This window comes from Mirounga angustirostris, unplaced genomic scaffold, assembly GCF_029215605.1.
Source record: "Mirounga angustirostris isolate CCGP_5_RB_7025 unplaced genomic scaffold, mMirAng1.0.hap1 SCAF_8, whole genome shotgun sequence".
Lineage (NCBI taxonomy): Eukaryota > Metazoa > Chordata > Mammalia > Carnivora > Phocidae > Mirounga > Mirounga angustirostris.
Window position 1 is genome coordinate 59,377,928 of NW_026991716.1, and position 13,211 is coordinate 59,391,138.

The following is a 13,211-nucleotide window of genomic DNA, read 5'->3' on the forward strand; positions in this document are numbered from 1 at the left end:
GTTTTATCTATAGGCGTTACACTATATATCATGATTAGCACAAATCTGCATTAAATAGTATATAAGACTTACTTCAAAATACCATACGTTTTAAATTATATTCTTTAACATTTTAGTACTTCAGAAATGATAAGCCGTGTCACATAGGTATCAAATTTCTCACTGCATTTTGACATTAAGACATTGAAAAAATGAAAGTGTTACTGCACCAGAGAAAATTAATTACTTGCAAAAGACTAAGGGGGCCAAATTTTTCAAAAATAGCCCCTCTGTTCCCACACATCATTGAATTGTTCACAAAATATGATGTGTGACTATTTTGAGCACAAATAAATTTTGCTTGGTATTTTACAAATGCAAGCCATTGTCATTATTGGAGACTGTTGTCATTTCATCCTGACAATTGGGAGGAACTCCATCAATGAATAAACATTGAGTAAACATTGTGGAGTTTATAACAAATATATTCATGAGCCAGCTGGAAAGTTTAACCTTGACAGGGATGATGTTTAGTTAAAAAACTTTAACTTTTGTTGCGTTTATGTTTTCTTTTAATTTTTTACTGTCACTCACAAATACGTATAATTCTTAAAAAAAAAAAAAAAAAAACTAAAGAAGATTCTTGCTTGTGGATGGAGATTTAACTCATATAATAATAACCCATATTGATGAAGTAAATATATTTGATTATCAAGAAAACAAAAAATATCATATTAAGAAAATCTGAAAACCAAATGCTAATATGCTTACTTATCAAATCAGTAATAGTAGTTGACCTGATGATTATTTGACTACTCAGAGCCTTATTCCTGTTATTAATATATACATATATATATATGCACAGATACATAGATATAATGTGTGTCACACAGAAATACTCACATGCATGTCAATATATGCTGGTTACCCACAAATACTACATTTAATAACATATATTTATGTGTATGTTGGTAATTCATGATATTTGGCTTCACTGAACCTTATTTCTGTCAAAATTAAAATACATTTATATATATACACAGAATATAATATATAGCTTTGTTTCATAATATAAAATATAAGACTATGAAATGCAAATTTCTTTTATTAATAACTGTCAATACTCAGACCAGTATATTTCAGAATTAAGATTAACCAAAAATTTCCTAATGAATTTAATTTTAATGAATTTAATTTTTCCCTAATTGTAGACATTCGACTTTGCTTACTTAATCTTAATAATGTCCATATTCGATTCTTGTTAATCCACAGTAATGAATGGGAATAATTGCATGTATTAAGTAAATCATAAATCAAACCTTATGAATTTATTAATACATAATATCATTTCTTTCCAGAAATTTTTTACTATCTAAATTCAGTGTTTTATATAGTAATATTTAAATGAGTTTGCATTCTGTGAGTGCAGGTCATCTGATAATGGACAGAAACAGAAACACTCTGTGAAATAGAAGAATTGATCTCAAATTGTGAATTCCATAGAAATCATTCAATCAATAATTTGACAGCCAATGTGTATATGCCTTTGTTGACTGGCATGCATGAATCAGATGCATGGTATTGTAGAATAAAAAGCAGTCTTGGTGTATTCAGCTCCTACAAAGTACTAGACATTCACCTGGGTACTTTGACAAACCAACTCCAATGCTTACAAGAAGCAAGGTGGATATCCCTGCATTGGTTTGCATACAAAGAATCTGAAAATCTACAGAGGAGCAATCCAGTTTTGTGAGGCAAAGAATGGAAGTTGTGTCCAGGTACAATTGCTCCAAAGCTTAATGTCTTTTCTAGAGGCCATGCAACCTCCTGAACTTTTGATTTGAAATCATCTGCCCTAGATCCTGGTAATGAGGGCAGATTCAGGTGGTGTGTTTTTCAGAAAAGTCATGTGATCTCAAGTCTTGGTTTATTTGAAGTTGGTAGCATCATTTTAATGTCTCTGGAGATTTTAGGGAAGAGCAGATGACATACTATATATGTGAAATGCTTAAATTATAAAAGAACTTTGTAACCATGAAGTATTAATATCCACATGTACAGAAAATACAAGTTAAGATATTATCTCAAAAAGAGTAAAATTTTAGAACTCAACATATTATTAATGTGAACTGTAAAGGCGGAAAAATATAAATAAATACAGATGGAGGAGTAGATAGGTAGATAAGTAAGTGGATAGATGGATATATATATAAGATTGATATCATATATATTTTCACACATGAATTATATTTATATACACACATGCAGAAATATACACACACTTACACATGCACACATACACACAATCTAGTACTTGCCTATGGATCATGTCTCCTTTACATATTTAGGGAAGTATAGGACCAATCTATGCCTTAAATAATGCTTACCTAATACATCGACTTAGTCATGTGTATTCTAACAAGTCCATTGGAGATGGAAATGAAACCAAATTCCCTTCATACTCTTACTTCTGTTGCTTCTCATGCTTTGAGTAGCAAAACTAGATAGCGCTTGCAATAAAGAACAGTTCTGATACCCACAAATTCTCCTTTAGTAAAATTTACTATTTCACAATTTAATTGTTCTGTTTACTTTGAAGGATTTCATTTTTTGCCACCTCTATAATCATAAAGCTCATTAAATATTAATTTTTACCTACTGCAGAGAATTATTTTAAATAGGTAGAGCTGTGTTTTCCAACTTTTACATGTACATATACACATGTACAATATATGTACATATACACATAGATTACACTACTTTAAATACCCTTTTTACAAAATTATAGTCATAAACTAAGTTTGAAATGACATTCATCATCAGTTAAAACATTAGTTGAGTATATTCTGTGAACTCTCATAATTATAACCCAATTGAGGTAGACAGATGGGGTGGTTAATCAGTTTAATACATAAAATCACTAATCCGTTACACTAAACCTTTAGTTTGAATTCTTTAAGGACAGAAACCATGTTGAGTTTTTTTTTTTTAATCTTTATTTATCTAGTGACTAACACACTGCTAAGCATATACTAAATATTCCATAGATGCTTATAAAGAATGACTCTGCCACTTTTCTAATCAGTAGGAGCATACTGGCAGCTGGAGGGTTCTCAGGTGATACACCAGACTTAGTGTTCATGAATTTTAACCAGGTGAAATTAATAAGTATTATCCCTCATGTGCAATTTTCTAGCCCAAAAATATCTAGAAATGTGGAGTGATTGATGACATTATTTTATGAAATTATTTGGCCATTGCAGAGGAATTTCAATAAGGTAATAATCATGAAGTTGTTTGAAACCTTATAAGATATAAAATTAAACATGATCCAGCTGTTATTCATAAAAAAGACAAGTCACAAATGCACACAATTTTAAAACATTGAGGGTAGAAGAATAAAGTGTAATAAGATTCTTGAAAATTTCATATTTTCTCATATGCTAATACTCCTTTTCAAATTCTGTGATATTTTTCTGAATTTTATACCAAATAAAGTAGAAGTAATTTTAGAACCCATCGAGAAACAGGCACAGGAATCAGACAAATTGAAAAAACTATTTCTTGTTACTCATAAAGCTCTTTGAAGAAGAAGGATGAAAATTGTGGACAAAGTGGGGCAGTCTTTCCTTGGATTAAATAAACAAATCCCCCTGTGTCTGGTATACCTGGGCAACCACAGACAGCCTCTTCCTACCTCCATCTCTCCTCTCTCTCTCTCTCTCTGATTCTCTCCCTCCCACTCTTTTACACATATATAAATACATGCTTATATATACATACACACACACACACACACACCCCTACGCTTGAAATGACAGATTGCATAGAACTAGCAGGATATATACTCTCTGCATGGAGAGAGTTCTAAAGCAAAAGTTGAACAAGAGTACCAATGCCTTTTCCTAAATTCATCAGGCATATGTCATTCCTCCTTCCCTGGAGAGGAGTGAGAGATGGGGGATTGAGAGAGGTCAAAGACATTGCTCTAGTACAAGTCCTTCCATATGAAGTCATTGTCCCTTAAAACCTGTTTCTATTTTTCAGACCTTCATTTAACAAACAAATAAATATGGAAGTAGGAGCAGTAGTCTATCTGGTCATCAAAAGGTTGACTTTGTGGGACGGGATGTCAAAGAGCTTGAATCCTAGTTTGAGGACTTTATTTCTGTTTTCCTCTACTTATATGGGTGGTTTGTTAGGATAGAGAGATAAAGATAAAGATATCTTCCTTTAGGGGAGGCTTGAGGGAAGAGGGAGAGACACAGAAGGAAAGAGACCCAGAGGGACAAAGACAAAGAGAGACAGAGAATAGATGTGCTTTATTTTCTTCTACATATTCCCTACCTTCCAGTGAATTTTGTTCCATTGCAACAAAACTCATCCCATGTTACAGTTTTTGGCCAATACCTCATTGCATAAATACTCAGCACACTGCCTAAAAGAGGAGAGAGAGGAGAATAATTTTTTTTCTTTTTTCTTTTCTTTTATTTTAATTCCAGTGTAGTTAACATACGGTGTCATATTAGTTATAAAAGTACAATATAGTGATTCCAGGAAGATAATACATTTTATTACTGCAGCTTATTTAGAGGAAAGAAGGACAATAGCCGCCATAGTTTTTGCTTACAACAGATATTTATTGAGCCAAAAAATATGCAAATCTTGTTTTTTTAATGAGTAGTTAAGAAACAAAAAACCCAATACATGGTCCAGCCAACCAGGAGAACTAGCAGATGATTTTTGTTTTCAAATATTCATTAATTAAGTGGAGGTAAGTGAGTCTGAGATGCAGGAATTACTTGTTCTGCCAGTTTTTTTATAATACAATATGGTTGGAACACAGTGGGTGATGGTGAAAGCAGGGAAAAGAAGCTAAATCAGAAGTTTTTAATCCTGGGTGAACATTATAATAGCATGGGAATTCTTAAAAACACCAATGGTGAGGTCACCCAAGGCCAATTAAATGGAATTGTTACCATAGTACACATTTAATAAATGTGAGCTATTATTATTACTAATTACAACATTAATTGAGCATTCATATACATGTATATCTAATTACACGGTCCTCTCATGGAAGAATGTAGACACCTTTGTTTTAAGTACTCATGACATGGCACTGGACTTCCTTTTTTTCTTGTTGCCAAATTTCAAGTTTGTCGGCACGCTCACTCCCAGAGCTCAGATAATCATTGCAAAACTCAACAATGCCAAAGAAAAGCTGAAGAACATTATTTCCTTTAAAATGGACAGAAACCTCTTTTATTCAGGATCACATGTTGAAGTTTTAGGATCTGAGTTCAACCTCACAATTCCAAAGTATTTAACATGTGGTCCTGAATAAAATTATGAGTTCACTGAGTGTTCAGCAAATGACAATAACTCACATTTATTGAATGCTATCTACCTTGAAGGAGCTGATGGGAAAAAAAAGGCGGGTGGGAAGGAAGATGTTAACTAAATCTTGATGTTCTACGCAATTCATATTTCAAAGTTCACAGTATATTTCAAGAAGAAGATAGTGAATATTTTAGACTTTACATCCCATATGGTCTCTGTTCTAACAATTCAACTCTGCTGTTGTAGAACAATAACAGCCATAAACAATAAGTAAACATGATGGTGTTCTAGTAAAATTTTATACAAAAACAGGCAATGGGCTGCATTTGGCCCACAAGCTATAGTTCACTAATTTCTGTTCTAGTATATACATTTTTTAATGGTTTTTGTTTGTTTGTTTTGTCTTATTTTTTAAGACTTCAACTCTTTTAGAAATCTCCATCAAAGAATGGACAAAGTATTTTGTCCTTTTTTCTTCTCTATTGTCTTTAATAATTTAACCACAGTCATTTTAAATTACTTATCAAAGTGAAGTCTAATATCTGGATAATCTGTGAATGGGCTTATTTTATCAGTCACATCATCTAGCATATCTACTAATTTTTATTAAATGCCAGACATTGTGTAAAATACATGTAGGGTTTTTAGACAATGTCAATGTCCACCAAAAGCATTACCCCTTTTCTTTGTTACTCAGATACAGTGAGGAGCTAATACTTCAGTGCAATTGAGATTTGACCTGGGTTGAGGTGATTTGCAGTTTTAGTAAGACTATCTCTGCTTAGTCCTTCCTCCACTGTGTGTCTTAAAGGCTTTGGATGAAGAGCCTATGTTTGCCTATCCCATCAGCCCTGAGAAACTGTAGAAGATTCAGTTCTGTCCTTCAAGAGGTACCAGCTCAGTGTTCCAGCTTTCTTTCCAAGCAACTTCAAATTTGTTTCCAAATGCATACTTACAAGGATGGAGAAAATTATACTCTGCATTTTAGAAGTTTTCATCTTAACTTCTCAGCTTCCTACACATTTCAAAAACTTAGCAAATGTCTCATGAAGAAAAATTCCAGTAAGATTTTTAGGAATCCTCAAATTTCCAATACATTTTTCTAGCCCTGGGCAACTGAAAAACATTAGTTTCTTTTTCTTCACTAGAGGTCCTCTTCCAGGGTTACACCTGCCCCTTACTTCTTGCCCAGATTTAGCAACCCCCCCGCCGTGACTAAAATTGTTGGTTACCTTAGAAAGGATCTCCTTTTTCAGAAATTTAGTTTATCTCATCCATAGCTATCTGATGCTCTAAGGAGTATAGTTTTTGCAATTTATATGGATTTTTCTAGTTTTAGTGGCAAAAGCATCAGCCTTAAAGGAATTACTATACTAAACCAATAAATTTCAATTGTACTATAAAAAAAGAAAAAACCCTTAAACACATATAATAGTGTTTCCTAGAGAATTTTGAGGGAGTCCACTATATAGATATATAATGAAATGCTTTTCAGGTTATACTTTACTTCCTTTTTTAAACTGACAATATGTTATTGATTATATCTATAAAAACGCAAGAGAATTTTAGGATTCTCCCAGATTACAGATTTAGTGTGACTTGGAGACAAAATGTTAGGGTTAGTTTTAGCAGTTGAAATCCACTGACTTGAAACTTATTCATAGGATGATTTAATAAAATATACTTAATAGAGAATTAGGCTAATGTCAAAGGAAAAAAATACAAAAGGAAGTATACTCTATTATTCATTCATTCACCTATCCGTTCAACTACCCATTAACTTATTCTACAAGTATCTACTGACCTTTATGTCCAATAGAATGCAGGGACCTAAAGATAGAACTTGAATGTGACAAACACAAATACAAATACAGTAGACAAGAAAAGATATGTATTGTGATATGCATAAGCATATTGTGATATGCTGAAGGAAATTAACAAAGTACCAACATAGGAAATAAAGTTTAGGGACTGCTTTAGATAAGAAAGTCAGAGAGGTCTCTATGAGGAAATGACATTTAAAGCTGTGACCTGAAAAATGAGTTGGATCTAGACATTCAAAGAGTGAAGAGAATGAGTATGTCAGAGAATAAGAATACATTCCATTTGAGGGAAGAGCATTTGGAAAAATTTTGAAGTCTTTAAGGAAGTGAAAGATGATCTAGTGGCTAGAGGTAGTGAGCAAGAGGAGAATGTCATGAGATGAAGTTGGAGAACTAGGTAGGGAAAAAATAATTCTATGTGTTAAAGACCTTTGCTAAGAGTTTGAATTTTATTCTAAATGCAGTGGGAAGCCATTAATGGTAAAGAATGATGTGATTCATTATAATTAAAGAGGGTCATATGGTGTTCTATGGAGAACAGACTATAGTGTAGCAGGACTGGAACCTGTCAAGCCTGCTGCAGTAATCCAGATGAGAGATGATGTTATTCTTCATTAAGGTTGAGTGAGCACATTTGGCTGATGGTAATGTCATTTTCTGAAATGAGGAAGGCAGGCAATAAAGAATAGTTTGAGGCAGGTGTACTTAGGAGTTGCCAAAGGTTGTATTGTACTGAGGTTTGAAATAAAGAACTTAGAGTGCAGCTAGTCAGTTTAGTTGTGATTTTTCTCCAGCACAGTTGAGCTGCTTGGATGCAGGTGCAGGGAAGGCATTTGGTGGGGCTAAAATGTAGAAGTATCAGCAAGCAGCACCTGGGAACTTGTTAGAAATGTCGAATCTGAAACCATGAAGGGCTCCCTCTGTGACTCATATGTACGTTAAAGTTTAAGAAGCACAGTGGTACTGGTGATGAGTATTAAAGAGGGCATGTACTGCATGGAGCACTGGGTGTTATATGCAAACAATGAGTCATGGATCACTACATCAAAAACTAATGATGTAATGTATGGTGATTAACATAACATAATAATAAAACAAAAAAAAAAACCCATTAAAAAAAAGAAGAAGAAGCACAGTGGTAGATTTGATCTAAGGCTGAAGTTTTGGCAGAGGAATGCAAAGAAGTAAAGTGGTAAAAAATGTAAAAAAATTAAAATGTAAAGAAGGTAAAGTTTTGATTGATGAATGCAAAGAAATTAAATGATTGCTAGCCAGTTCCATACTACAAGACACACTTGTGTTGGGTGATACCTAGTTTTCCTCTTCTGGGCACATGGGAGGATTGTGTTACTTCACTCCTTGAAGTTAGATATACACTTGTGACTAGAACTGGCCAACTGGTTGTGTAAGGAAGTGGTCTTTGTCATGTCAGGCCTGAGAATGCTGTTACCAATGCAAAATCTTTCAACCTCCATCACCCCAAACCCCTGAAACACTATGATGAACAGAGCCTTCCTGATGACCTGAGTTGCATATGTAGTGTGAATGAGAAATGAATTTTTGTTGTTTTTAGGCACTGATATTTTAAAGTTGTTTATTATCACAGCATAACCTATCCCATTCTGACTGAGAAAATATCACAAGAACTAGGAAATTTAAGTAATGGAAATATAATTGAAAAAAAACATAGAAAAATATTAGGTTACTTAATGCTCCATCTCCCACTGAGGTGGTTCCTGAAAATTTGGGTCCCACTCTTTGACTGCTATAATGCTTTGAATTCATAGAACATGCTCTAATTCTCCTAGGTCAGAATATTAAGAGCTTCTAGACTGATTTGGTATTAAGAAATCTAATCTACCTATGTCCCTTGCTCAGGAATTGTACTTTGACTAATTCCAGCCACTCTGAAATTTAAGCTAATTCGTGTGTGTGTGTGTGTGTGTGTGTTTCCTGTTAGGTAAATTTACTATATTCTCATTCTTACTTCGAAAATTTACAGGTTTTACAGGAAGATATGCATAGTGTATACCTAACTCACTTTTCTTCATCAGTTTTCTTCATGACTCAGTTTATTCTTATAACAATAAATTGGAATCCTCAAATTTATGGCATCCTCTGTCTCACTTCAGGAATTCCTGGGGCAAGAAGCTGGGATACCAAATATCCCTTGGCCAAGGGTTGTTTATCCTGGGTTTTGTGCAACAAATACATATTTTTTTTTTAAGATTTTATTTATTTATTTGAGAGAGAGAGAATGAGAGACAGAGAGCATGAAAGGGAGGAGGGTCAGAGGGAGAAGCAGACTCCCTGCTGAGCAGGGAGCCCAATGCAGGACTCGATCCCGGGACTCCAGGATCATGACCTGAGCCGAAGGCAGTCGCTTAACCAACTGAGCCACCCAGGTGCCCCAACAAATACATAATTTATGCAGGAGGATTCTGGACTAAATCTCTCCACATCAAATTGTCTCCAGACAAGAATTGTCTTTCAAATTTGAACTCTGAGCCCTAGGACAATTCTAAGATGAACACAAGCTTTTCGTATCAGATATAGAGAAAATTAAGAACCATTAGTATAGTAAAACAAAGGCTATGCTTTTTTTACCATACGGGATGATATCTTTTTGCCAGAGACACCAGATAGATCTGTAAATAATTTAATACCATCATCTAATGAATGACTTTGGTCTTAAGAAAATGATAGTTACGAACTGAAGCAAAGATGTGTATTTAGATTATTGTTTTATGAAAAGAAGTTTCTTGTATAATTATCTTTTAATTGAAGCCACTTAGAGCTGTGAGAACCTTTAATTTACCTTACAGATGGACTGTAGGAGTTGATGCTGAAAATAATATATAAATATATGATGTTTAAAGTGTGTCATTTGCACTAAGTGACTACGATAAACCTTTTTTTAGGATTCACACAATAGAGACAACTGTGGCTGGCAGTAGGAGGCATAGAGTGAAAAGAATGAGGTTATTTCAAAAACACACCTACTCTTTAAACCATGACCCCCACCATATCTGTCTATATAAAGAACAAGGAGGCTTAATCCAGAACTATAAAAAGCAACTATTTTTAGACTTCAATTTTTTTTTTTCCTTTCACTGTCAATAATTGTCAACAGTATTAAATGTGAATGACACAGAAACTTCTAAGACTTGCCCTTTGGAGCAGAGATGCTCACAGAGTGCTGCAATGTGAGCAGACTGAATTACTGATAATTACAATTTTTAAAGGAAATACTAAAATTATAAACCTGAAGTACTTCAGCGACTAAATTAAAAGAATTAGAAAATACAGCCCCAGGGAAATAGAATCCTTGGTATAGCCATGGGGGATTTTTCCCTCCACTTTAATAAACTACTTACAAAGTCTCTTATAGGGGTACCTGGGTGGCTCAGTCCATTAAGCATCTGCCTTCAGCTCAGGTCATGATCTCAGGGTCCTGGGATCGAGCCCCAAGTTGGGCTCCCTGCTCAGTGGGGAGCCTGCTTCTCCCTCTCCCCACTGCTCGTGCTCTCTCTCTCTCTCAAATAAATAAAATCTTTTAAAAAAGTCTTTTCTAGATATCGGTAAATGGCTTTAGGAACATTTACACATTACATTCCAAAGTAATGACTATTACTCAAATAATTGGCAGTACCTCAACAGCATAGCAAGTTGCTTCGAGTCTCTTCCTTCTCATATTCTTTTTTTGTATGAAAAAAGATTTAGTGTTTCCTTGAAACAAACATGATTGAGAATGATTTTTAAATATTTAAGCATTTTGACAGTTTCTAGCAAAGTTAAGCATGTAGTGGTTAAGAGCAGGAACTCTGGAATCCACTACTTGAGTTTAAATCTTGGTACAATTCAAGCGTTAAACAATCCTGGGGAATGCAGTACACCATGCTAAGTTGATACTCTTATCTATAAAATGTGAATAATTGTGGCACCTCCAACAGTTGTTTTAAAACTCAAATGAGGTAACTCATGTAAAACATTTTGTCCCATGCTTGCCATATAATATGCTCTCAATAAGTACTTTATCATTTTTGTAATTGTTGTTATTCTGTTTTAAAAAGTAGCAGTTATATAAATATAACTGTAGATGTTTAAAATTTCTGAAATCATTCGCCTATTTATATTAATTGGATATCTTTTAAAAGGCAATTGTGTCAGGAAATGTAGAAGTTCCCCATTATTATGTATTTCCTTGTTTTGAATCATCATGGACTGCTATGTTTTTATCTTGTCAACTAGTGAGGTTGATAGTTACAGAAGGGAAAATCCTTCTGTAGTTTCAGTTTAATTTAGCAAGCCCTTTGAGCAGATACCTTTGTGCACAATGAGCTAGAAATTACAGGGGACACATAGATGAATAAGAAACTGCAAGCCCTTTAGGAGTTTATGGTCTAGTACAATAGATAAGAGCACAAACACTATAATAATGTAAGATAGAGCAAGATTACTTCTATGAGGTTTGAAAGCAGAGATCATACCATGATTGCAGTTATGTGAAAAGAATTCAGGAAAGAGAAAGGAAAGATAACAATTTAACAAATGGATTTGGAGGGAACATTTAAAGTTTCAGAGGAGCCTAAGTCAGGGAGCAAAGGCAGTATCCATGGACTTTCTTTGGGAAATGGTGAGTAGTTCAGTCTTGTTGGTGTTAGGAATCTGCAGCAATAGTTGAACAGTGCGGCAGACCAAGCTACACTTCACAGATCATACTGACTTTTTGTATAAACTACAACAAGAATATATTTTCAAATACTGCATTGCAGCTGGGTTCAAAAGAAAGATAGGGAGATCTTTAGATACCAGAAATTTAGAGGGAAAAAAAAAAAAGGCTAACTCAAGCTGTAGGGGAGAGTTGATGATTCAGCAACCTATGAGAGTTTCAAATTATATGTGAGTCCTAGGTGCTGGATGCTGAGATTATAAAGCTCTCTTGGAGATACTGACAAGACTCCCTCCCAACAAGCAGTGATGATATACCTAGCCCCCTGCAGTGAGTTGGCACTATTTTGACTGTTCTGGCCTTATGCACTAGAAAAACTGTAAGTCTAGGATGTGTCTAAGAAATATGTAGTTTATACCACGTTTTGGAAGTAAGAGGAAACAGATGACTTTTCAAAAACTGAAACTCCTAGTCTGAGCCATAAACAGAAGGAATTAATATGAAAATTAGCATAAGATGATCCAGCATCATTGACTTGCCTCAGCGCCCCACCCTAAGAGAAACACACTCAAAACTAGTTTGTCACAACTCTTTCACAAACCAGCAGCTTGGCCTCCCAAACAATAAATGCATCTCACTGAATATGAGTTGACAATAATGACAAATATCATTAGGGAGAATCAGCAGATCAGGATTATTAGCAATGCAAGAAATAAAAATAATAGAAAATATGAAAGAAATGATAACATTTGTTTAAACTAATTTAAGAAATTAAAAAAGAACAGAAAGAACAGTTAAAGAATGGAAGAATATGAAAAAGATTAAATAGAACCTCTATAAATGGAAAATGTCATTAAAATTAATGAAAAGACCAAATAGCCAATTAGATACAATTGAAGTAAGAATTAGTAATCTGGAATTTAGGCCTAGAAAAAGATCACTCAGAAGCCAGAACAGATCAAGAAATGAAAAATAAGAAAGAGAACTTAGAAAATGAAGAATAGAATGAGAAGTTTAGTATGTATTTAATAGAAATGTATATAATAGAAATGTATTCCAAAAAGAGACCACAAAGAATTGTGGGAGAGGCAGCATTCTGAGTTAGTATATAAGAATTTTTTTATAAAGTTAAAGACTGATAAGATACTGAGATTGAAAAATTACCAACTGAATAAAAGCAAATCCAAATAAATGTAATCTGCATTATATTAAAGACAAAAAGAAAAAAAATTTGAAGCTACAACAACAACAAAAAAGAGGTGGGGTGGTGATTTACAAAAGATCAGCTATTTAAATAAGAGACTTTGCACTTGCAACAAATAGGGCACTAAAATCATATTATGAAAATGCTATGGGGGAGATAAAAGCATGCTTATCTAAAAGATCAATTGAAA

General features: G+C 33.9%; 1 protein-coding gene across 1 annotated transcript in view; it reads left to right on the top strand.

Moving 5' to 3' along the window:
* The window catches only part of ADGRB3 (adhesion G protein-coupled receptor B3), a 707,437-nt gene that overhangs the window by 320,357 nt on the left and 373,869 nt on the right, over nucleotides 1-13,211 (top strand). The window lies entirely within an intron of this gene.